This window comes from Nannospalax galili, unplaced genomic scaffold (assembly GCF_000622305.1).
Source record: "Nannospalax galili isolate Female #2095 unplaced genomic scaffold, S.galili_v1.0 scaffold54, whole genome shotgun sequence".
Taxonomy (NCBI): Eukaryota; Metazoa; Chordata; class Mammalia; order Rodentia; family Spalacidae; genus Nannospalax; species Nannospalax galili.
The window spans coordinates 166,433-175,298 of NW_008341028.1; the positions used below are offsets into that span (position 1 = coordinate 166,433).

The 8,866-nt window shown below is 45.1% G+C and overlaps 1 long non-coding RNA gene across 1 annotated transcript in view; it reads right to left on the reverse strand.

The window, feature by feature from the left end:
* LOC115070935 overlaps positions 1–8,433 on the reverse strand; it is a 21,980-nt gene extending 13,547 nt beyond the window's left edge. Inside the window, exon 1 of the long non-coding RNA XR_003850045.1 lies at positions 8,304–8,433. This is a non-coding gene — a long non-coding RNA (uncharacterized LOC115070935). The remainder of the gene's footprint in view (positions 1–8,303) is intronic.
* Between the last annotated feature and the right edge of the window lie 433 nt (positions 8,434–8,866).

Sequence of the window (8,866 nt, forward strand, 5' to 3'; positions counted from 1 at the left end):
AACATTAACTGGAGGAAAGACAGCATGTTCAGCAAATGGTGCTGGCAAAACTGGATCTCCACTTGTAGAAGAATGAAACAAAACCCCTATCATTCACCCTGCACAAAGTCAATTCCAAATGTCTCAAAGACCTCAATTTGAAACTGGAAACCATGAAACTATTAGAAGAAAATATTGGCAGTAATTTATAAGATATAGGTGTAGGAACGGATTCTCTTTTTTTTTTCTTTGATAATTTTTTTTTAGTGGGGCTTTTGGCTACTCTAACATTCCCCCTTCTGAAGAGGTAATCCTAAAATCTTTGAAGGATTAGATAAAAGCTCCAACCTTTTTTGCCTTTGGAATGGAGTAGGTTGCTAAGAGGCCCAAGTACATTGTGAGTTTTAGCCAAGAAACTGGCTACATTTCTTTGGGGTCTTGTTACCCTAACTGCCTAGCAAATTCCTACCTCCTATTCTTATCACACCATCCTCTGAAGAGGTTACCCAAATTGCCAATAGGGAATTGGGACGCAAGCCGCTCTGGCTTCTTCCATGCTGAACAGGAACACAGGGTGAGGCAATTGGAGTGCCTCTTCAGTGGGTTTATCTACAAGACTCTCAAATTGCATAACTCTTACCTTGAGGAGGAAAAGAAAGTCTTTGAATCATGAATAGGAGATGTGAAGGAGAAGTAAAGGCAAGAGTAATTAGCATTACAAGTTCTAGACAGGGAACTAGAAAAAAAGTCAGAACAGGGCAATTTTCAAATGTTCATATGAGAGTCCATTGGAATTTCTTGACAAGGGCTTCCAAACACATCCCTGTATTGGGTTCCTCCTCATTTTTTTTGGTCTTCCAAAGCTGGACTCTAGAGTGATGGATTCAGGATTTGATTTCGGGTATTTTGATAGCTGTTGGAGTAGTTAAAATCAGTGTCAGTTCCCTCTCAAAGGTTTCACCACATGGAGGCAGGATCTCAGGACTCTCAGGCAGTCCCCTGCATTCTCAGCCCCTCTATCAGAGAGTGGCCAAAACTCGGCACTCTGGCAGTCTGCTGAGATCAAAGCTGCTACACCAATGGAGGTTGGAACCCACCCTCTCAGGCTGTCTGCTAGGATCTCAGCCTTAGCCTACCAAACAGATGGGTCATTTTTAAAAGACTAGTTTGTGGGCTAGAGAGTTTGTTCAGCAGTTAGGAGCACTGGCTGCTCAGGCAAAGTACCAGGGTTTGGTTCCCAGAACCCCCGTGGTGGCTAATACCTGTCCTTAACTCCAGTACCAGGGGATCTGATGCCCTTTTCTGGCCTCTGTGGGGGCACAGGTATGCAAGTGGTACAGTTAGGTATACAGGCAAAATACTCATACATATTATTAAAATCAATTCTAAAAGAAAGAGAACAATTTGTCTGCCTTTCCCTCCTTTTCCTTTAGAAGCCTTGTCTCCGTAGTTTGCACAAGACTTTTAAACTGTCTTGGGGTTGCCTGGTGCTGGATATGCAAAGCACGCTTACTAAGGAATATGTGCCCTTTCCTTCTGCATGCAAATAAAATGGAAGCATCCACCTGCAAGGATTGGCTTTATCATTATACTAGGGAACTGTATGCAGGTGGTGAATATCTGGGAAAGCTGAGTTTTATTTTGCAGTTATCCTGGTTCTCAGGAAAACTTTCCTCTTAGCACTGCCAACTTGGGGAGACCTGTGACTATTGTACTAAACTCTGAAGACTTTTCTTGGACATCACAGTGTTTGGTGACCTGGCTGAGGTCACATAGGTAGGTGGGCCCCAGGGTCCTTCCTTCACCTCTGCAGGGTCCAGCCACCTCCCCGCATACTCCAATATACCCACAGGAATAGAAACTTCAGGATGTCTGCTCTGGGCTCCTTGTTTAATATTTATCTAATATTTGAGTAAGAATAGAGAAAAAGTGATTTAAATGGGATTTTAAAAAATATTTTATTATTTTTATTTTCTGTGTATGAGTGTATTGCCTGCATGTATGTATGTGTCATGCAATGCTGTGAAGGTCAGAAGAAGGCATCAGATTCCCCTGGAACTGGAGTTAAGGATGGTTCGTAGCCACCATAAGGGTGCTGAGAATCGAATCCAGGTCCTCTGCAAGAGCAGTCAGTACTCTTAACTGCTGAGCCATCTCTCTAGCCTCTGATGGGATTTTTTAAAGGCATTTTTGTTCTCTGCAGAATGAAAAAGGAAAAGTCAATTACAGAAAATAAAAGCATGCTCTTATAGCAAGGATACTGAGGCTTAATGACCAGGGGAATCAAATGTGTTCCTCAGATACACTATGTCTTTGGGCTCACAGCATGTTTTCTTGAATAACTCTTGGAACTAAAACAAGAAATTGGTTTTTCCTGGTATACATATACCCTGGACTTGAACAAACTGTCCCAGAAGAGGGTGCAGACGGTGGTGGTCATGACTACAAGGTGTTACGATGGCGATCGATCGTGTAGAAGTTTTATAACTAGGAAGAAAATGAGCTTGAGGAAACGTGAAGCAGTAACACAGCACCTGCAGAAACCCAGCTCCTGCACGGGATAGATGCCACCATTAAAAAGATGAAAATAAGCAAAGTAATGAAAAGAATTAAGATTTATTTTCAGAGACAGGAAAAATGCACCTAAGTTCTTTTGTAATGGTCATGTACCTCATCCACTGGACCCCAAAAAGACCACCGAGGACCCAACACACCAAAATGCAAAAACAAAGGTTTATGGTTTATTCGGGCTTAAGCTCGGGCTCTCAGACCTCACCAACTCAACGGATCCATGCTGAGAGCCCAGAGTAAGGGAGATTGGAGCCTTTTATAGGTTTTGGACAAAGAGAGGAGGGGGATACCAAAGATACATTTTGGTTGGTTCAAGGAGCCTGCGCGCACCAACATAATTTTAAACTGATTGGATGTATAAGATGCAGCCCTGGAAGTTTCTTATTGGTAAGTGCTACTCTCAGGGCTGTGGAATGTGCTGACTGTTATCTGTGGGGCCAGGAGTCTCCGTTTTTACCTTATAGGGCAGTTTTCATGCCTGGGCTTGCTTAATCTATAGTTTCCTGGAAGTGGGGGGAATAGCAGGCAGGGGTCAGGGCATGTCTAGGCATGTCTAAAGCAGCAGCCAAGCATTTTACAGAAGCTAAAAGAGCAATTAGTGGGGGTCTGGAGGGATTGGGGGGTAGCGGGTGAATGAAGAGGGTCTCAGGGTCCTACAGTCACAATTTCAGGAAACCTATGACAAAGAAAATCTAATATTTTATTGATTTGAGTAGCACTTCATTTAGTAAAATTATTTCAAATGTCTGCCCTGGTTGCAGTTTGTATCTGGAGGGTCTCCCGAATGGCACCAACTGGGCACCATTTCAAGGTGGTGAAATCTTGAAGGTGCTACCTAGTCAGGTCTCTGTGGCACAATAGTGTTAAAGGCCCATTAAGGGAAAAGTCTTTCCTTCAGGTCAAGACAATGAAATATCTGGTCTGGGTGGAGATCTAACATTCCAGTTGGGCTGGTCAATCACCCAACCAAGGAATCACCTTTTAGGAAGGCAGAACCACTCCTAAAAAGGCAGGCTTGCCTTAAGCCTTGCTAAAGAGAGAAGTGGAATAATTACCTTGTAATGAGATACTGTACTTTTCATTCCCAGAATTCTCACCCTCTAGCTCAGTCCCTTCATGCCATTGTGAGGTTTATTGGGTCTGACCACCATTCTGAGTACAAGTTTTCCTTTTTTTTTTTTTTTTTTTAATTTCTGTCTTTCTTTCAGATGCTGGTCAGAACTTAAGATGCTTTTTCTGATATTTTGGGCTTCTTTGCATTTTCTGTAAAGCCCCCCTTCCCAGCACATGGCTACCTGTCACCATGTGGCTGACCTCCACGCAGGCTTAATTCAGACAGCATGTGATAGAATGCTTCAGCTGTAGAAAACCAGAAGTCCTCTGAGACTCCTGCTGACCTTGCTCAGCCCTTATTGATCTGCCACACCCAGAACTCTGGGAGGACTGTACGTTGTTACAGCCTCTTTCCCAAGATAGCCTGTCTTGCTTGGGCAAATAGGTCCAGAGAAGAGGGGCCCACAAATTTCTCAAGAATGTCCTGACTTATATGTAGCCCACCACAGCTGTACCCTGTATAATCTCCAACCAGTCCCCTCCCTCCTTGTGTAGCCTCCATCCTACAGGAAGGTTGTTGCCCCTCATTGTGCTATAAACACAGTATCTTTGATAAGGTCAGATGTGGTCTTTCTTTCTCTCCTATTGTTCCTGTTCTCTGGGCTCCAAAATCTAACAGCATGGTTTTTTCCTTTCTCTTATCCATTTTCTTCTTTTGGGAACCTACCAAGATTTACAGCTCACCTATCCTAGGGTTTTCTTTAAATTCTAACAAAATTGTCCTCAAATTTCTGTTTGGGTAATTGTGGTGTACCCTCAAAGGGGATGTAGGACCCCAGCCTCATCCTCTCTTTCATGTCCCTGCCATAAGCTTTGCTTTACCACTTGACCAAGGCTTCTGCCACGAACAACAGGGCCACAACATGCCTTCAGTGTATTAAGGGATAAAACCTCTGTGCCTGAGCCAAAGTCTACTTTCCTTTTCATAAGTTGATCAACTCAAGAATTTGTTATAGTGATGGAAAGCTGGTCCACATTGCCTCAGTATAGGAGTCCCAGAAATAGGATAGTTTCCTGCTATCTAAAACTGCTGTGAGGATTAATTAAAAGGAAAAAATAATCTCAGAAACAATAGATTGACCAGAATATCTCTTTAAAGAGTGCTATGAGTTAAAGAGAGCTTAAAATATGTATACAAGCAACAAAAATGTAGCTTAGAATCTACCTATGCCCTGGTTTCAGTCTCTCTCTCTCTCTCTCTCTCTCTCTCTCTCTCTCTCTCTCTTTCTCTCTCTCTCTCTCTCTCTGTCTTTTTGAGACAGAGTCTCCTTGTAGTTGGGCTGGCCTGGAACTCACTATGTAGACCAGGCTGCTTGAACTCACAGAGATCTGCCTGCCTCTGCCTCCTGAGTGCTAGGACTAAAGGCATGCACCACCATGCCCGGCCACAGTATCTCTTTTTTTAAAATAATCTTTAAAAATATTTTTTATTTAGGGCTGGAGAAATACCTCAGGGTTAAGAGCACTGGCTGTCCTTATAGAAGACCCAAATTCAAATCCCAGCACCCACATGGCAGCTAACAACCATCTGGAATTCTAGTTCCAGGGGATTCAACACCCTCTTCTGTCCTCTGAGGGCACTGTACCACATGGGTGCACTTACAAACATGCAGGCATAACACTCATACACATAAAATGAAAATAATTTTTTTAAATATTTTATTATCTTTATTTTATGTGAATGAGTGTATTGCTTGCATGTTGTGTAAGTGCATCTTTGTCATGCAGTGCCCACAGAGGTCCAGGGAACTTGGATAGACATTTCCCTAAAGAAGATATTCAAATAACCAATTAGCAAATGAAAGATGCTCCACACCACCTACTCACTTGGAAAATGCAAACCAAAACCATGAGAGACCACCTTGCATCCATAAGAATGGAGAGGAGGGGAGAAGAATGGGAAGGCAGGAAGAGGAAAGGAAAGGAAAGGACAGAAAATAGTGTTTCGGGTGCAGAGTAAGTGGGACTCCTGTGCTCTGTTGGTGGAAATATAAAATGATACATGTTAGATAAAAGGGTGTTGGGGCTGGAGAGATGGCTCAGCAGTTAAGAGCACTGACTGCTCTTGCAGAAGACCCACGTTCGATTCCCAGCACCCACATGGCTGCTATGAACAGTCCTTAACTCCAGTTCCAGGGAAATCTGAAGCCCTCTTCTGACCTCCGTGGCATTGCATGACACGGGTACACCCACATACATGCAGGCAATACACTCATACACATAAAAATTTAAAATAATAAATTAAATTTTTTTAAAAAAGGGTGGCAGGGCTCAGGATCACCACAAAATAGAAACAGAGAGGACTCTGGCAAAGCAAGAGTTTAATGGGTTGGTGGGACTGGTCCTCAACTCAGGTGTGAAGAAGAACCAACAGCCTAATGGCTGCAGGACAGTAGCTTATAAAGGGGCAGAATGCAGAAAAAGAGAATATTTTTCTGCTGTTTGGGGCTGTTTTTGAGGCTGTTCAGAAAGAGCATGGGGTCTGTACCTGGTGAAACTTATCAGGGAAAACTCTACTGTAAAACATGTTTTCTACAATTACAGGGTTCCAAGAACCCACTACAGCTAAGGGCTTGGGAAAACTTGTTTGTGAGCCTGTGGAACATGCTCTGGTGATCACAATACATTTGGTCATTAATTCCCAGAGCTCCTTTTGTCAGCTTGCAGGTGGCTGGGAGTTGGCTGACTCAGTTCTTCTTAGGGGCCTTATGGTTTCTGGGTTTGGGGTCGCCTGGATCTTTTATGTTATGGGATTGGGGACAGCATTTCTTGTCTGGCTACTTCCTGCTGGGTAAGGTCGAGGACAAAAGGGGGAGGGGCTTTGATGAGGCTGGACCTGGAAGCAGTCCTCTCAGGCTGCCATTTCCTGGTATTCGTTGGTGTTAGAGCATTCCACATCCATTATATTTGCCAGTTTTGTTTTGTTTTTTTATCTGGCTGGGGGAAAAGTAAGCAAAAGTTGGTTAAAGTTGGTATGTAGTCATGGAGGGGAGAGGATTGTTGGAGTGGCAGATTGCTTTGGCCGATTGCTCAGGAGGAAAGGCCTGCCATACATAAGCTCAAAGGGCTGCCGTGTCCCCTGTAGTTGGAAAACCCTCTGTCCATCCTGAGAGGGCATCAACCAAGACTAGTAGGTACCTGAACTTTTCGAAACCTGGCATATGAGTAAAGTCTAGTTGCCAGTCAACCCCAGGGAGAGCTCCTCTATGTTGGTGGGATTTAAAGGAGAGGGTGAGCAGCCCCCACCCTGAGGGGAAACAGCAGCACAGATGGGGCAGGAGCAGGTGACTTCTGAGAAAAGGGGAAGGAGTTTAGGGGTAAAAATGAGGGGTTCAAGAAATTTATAAAGCAGGTGAACCCCAATATGAAAGATGTTATGTAGATGTGTCAGAATGGACGAGACCTGGCCTTCTGGTAGGCAATATCTGTCCCCAAGAATCATCCATCCTCCTGAGGTTGGGGTAGCCCCTTTGACTGAAAGAGATTTATGCTGTTGAAGGGTATAGGAAGGCATGAACCCTCATGGAGCTAACAAAGACAGGTTAGCAGCATAACATTGGCATTTGCTGGCCTCCCTAGCTGCTTGGTTGGCTAGGTCATTGCCTCTGGCAATAGGATCAGTGAGAGGTTGGTGGCCCCTACAATGGACTACAGCTACCTTGGCAGGAAGATAAGATGCCTCCAATCATTTAAGGATTAGTGGACCATTAATAATAGGGGTCCCCTTTGTGGTAAGTAGACCTCTTTCTTTCCAGATAGAAGCATGATGATGAAGTATATGGAAGGCATATTTATAATCTGTGAAAATATTGGTTTTTTATTTTTGGCCAATGTTAAGGCTCTGGTGAGTGCTATGAGTTCTTCCCTCTGTGAGGTGGTGCCAGGAGGTAAAGGTCCAGACTCAATAATGCCTGGGAGGGGGACGATAGCATATCCTGCCCTGCAGGATTCAGTTAGGGGTCAGGGTTGAGCTGCTATCCACAAACCAGGTTAGATCTGAATCAGGTAAGGGATGGAGAGAAACCAAGGGGTCCCAATAAGTGAGTTCCTGGAGGGGCTCCAGAAATAGGTTAGATCTGAATCAGGTAGGGGCTCGAGAGAAACCAAGGGGTCCCGTTAGGTGAGTTCCTGGAGGGTCTCCAGACATGAATGAGTGAGTGGTGTGGCAGAGGGGAGGAGTGAGGCAAGGTTAAGGGGAGGGCAGGAGTCTAATTCAGAGATTTTCAAGGAAGGTGGCATGAAAGAGTTGAAGCTTAGATGGAGCGAGAATGCTAAGACAGGAGTGGGTGAGGAGGTCCTTAAGACGGTGGGGGAAAGGAACAGAATAGGCTGGCCCAGGGTGAGTTTAAGAGCTTCCTGAGCTCAGAGGGCTGCAGCTGCCAGGGCACGGAGACAAGGCTGCCATCCTTTGACGGTGGTGTCTAGTTGTTTTGAGAGATAGGCCACGAGGGCAACGGGGGGGTCCCTTCATTTGTCCAAGGACACCCAGAGCCAGTGCATTATTTTCAGTTACACATAAAAGATATGGGGATCCTAGGTCAGGGAGGGCTAAAGCCAGTGCCTCTAGGAGGGCCTTCCTGATGGCATGGGAAGCTGCTGTGATTGGTCCCAGGGGCCCTACAGGTTCAGAACAGACTTACCAGCTAATGTACTCATTACCCTGGGCTCCTTCATAGTGATGATTATGGTTGAGATGGGGGGCTGAGGAACTAGGGCCTCATCAGTCTTTGGCTGCCAGGTCCAGAAGATCGGTAATGGACTCCTGCAAAGTGGATAGGGTCAGAGACGAGACTGGCCTACCTTGACGTGGCAAAGAAGGACAATCAATCCTCCAATGATCTTTCTGTCCACATTGAGGGCAGGGTCCTGGTGATGGCCATGTGTTGGGGCATTGTCTGGCCCAGTGTCCAGTCTGTCCACATCTGAAGCAGGGTCCTGGCAGCTGATGCTGTGTCGCAGTGGAGCCAGAGACTGCCTTCTTTGGAGGAGCCCTTAGAGCTCTGGCCAGCAGCTGGTGTTTTTGTTTAGACAGAACAAATTTGTCCATCCTAGCCAGCTCCTCCCGGCTATTAAAGACTTAAATGCCATTTCTAACAGATCTCCCTGCAGGGGGCGGTAATCCAGGCCCCTTTCTAGCCATCTAAGTTTTCTCCTAATATCAGGGCAGATTGTGAGATGAAATGATGGTTAAGCGTAAACCTGC